Source organism: Chrysochloris asiatica, unplaced genomic scaffold (assembly GCF_000296735.1).
Source record: "Chrysochloris asiatica unplaced genomic scaffold, ChrAsi1.0 scaffold00036, whole genome shotgun sequence".
NCBI classification, from domain to species: domain Eukaryota; kingdom Metazoa; phylum Chordata; class Mammalia; order Afrosoricida; family Chrysochloridae; genus Chrysochloris; species Chrysochloris asiatica.
This window is the reverse complement of record NW_006408554.1, coordinates 306,466-307,797: the sequence shown is the minus strand read 5'-3', so window position 1 is coordinate 307,797 and position 1,332 is coordinate 306,466. Positions and strand designations below refer to the sequence as shown.

General features: G+C 47.9%; 1 pseudogene; it reads left to right on the top strand.

Annotated features, from left to right (window-relative positions):
• The first annotated feature begins 324 nt into the window (after positions 1 to 324).
• On the top strand, positions 325 to 917 carry LOC102822413 (annotated as a pseudogene).
• Positions 918 to 1,332: the final 415 nt, after the last annotated feature.

The following is a 1,332-nucleotide window of genomic DNA, read 5'->3' as shown; positions in this document are numbered from 1 at the left end:
TCCAAGCAAAATTGCTTCGATATTAGAAGTATGGCCAAAAGTTACAACCCTGACACACACCTTTCCTGAGTTTTAACTATTCAGTATCCACTAGGTACATTGAGGTACGGTGCTGGAGAAGAATATTGAAAGTAACGGTGTTGGAGAAGAATATTGAAAGTAACATTGACTCTGCTGTCTACTCACGCTTTGGGGACTCTACCTTCATCTCGGCCTCCGGGCCCTGCGTACTCGGCCCTGAAACTCACCGCGGCTGGCTGCTGACCTAACGGCAGTCACCTGTGAACCAGAAGCAAGTCGGAGCTTCACAATTCTGATAGTGCCATGGACTCTCAGGTCAACAACGGCTCAAGACTCCCGAATGAACATATCACAAACCTGCTGGTGTTTGCCTTCCTCAAACACTGATCCAACTGTAACTTCCAGGATGAGCTGGAGGCCTTGGGCCGAGAGCTTCCTGTGTCAGCTCACATGGATTCTGAGGAGCATGAGGAGCTGCAGACAGATGGCAACTGGAGCAGCCACTTCTACATGGAGAGAAGTGAGGCAGATTCTGAAAGGCAAGAGGACGTCATCCAGAACAATGCCTTGAATCTCGCCCAGCTAGGAGACGAGATGGGAAAAAAAGGGATCCAGCCAGGTCTGATGTAAACCTGGCAAGGCACTTGATGAACAAGAACTTGTCAGAGGAAGACAGGAAGAATTACCTGGAGACTGCCCTGGGACAGGTGATGCAGACCTGTCCCAGGGACATGGAGTTGGAGAATACCAAACTGATGGTGACCATGCTTTTAACCAAAAAGGTGGCAGATCACATACTTTCTTTGCTTCATGATGTCTTTCGCACAGCCGTGAACTTTATTAACCAGGACCTGTTTGCCTATGCAAGGAATGTAACCCGAAATGAGAAGGACTGAGTGGGTGACGCTGCAGTAGCTACCGTCATGGTGGCTACAGTCCAGCTGCTTCCGACAGAGCTAGAAGAGAAAATTTAAAGTATAGAAGCAACACAAGTAGAGGTGATGGCTCAGGAGTCTGTTTATGACTAGGATGTGGATGCTGGGTCTGTGTTGCATACACTGCCTTCATGTTAGCCAGCACACACGCAGCTCTGGTGACTAAGCATGCTGCTTCTGGGAATCATGTGCAACTAGACTAATGGCAGTGCTAGTAAACCATATTTCTGTGACCAAAGACACTTACTTGGTAGTTCTTGGAGCTGAAATTCCCAAGAAAAGAGAAATGAGTTTACACGGTTCAGCATACCACACTGGGTCTGGTTTCAGTCTTCATTGTTGGTAGTTGCTGTTAAGTGGATTCTGGCTTAGGCCA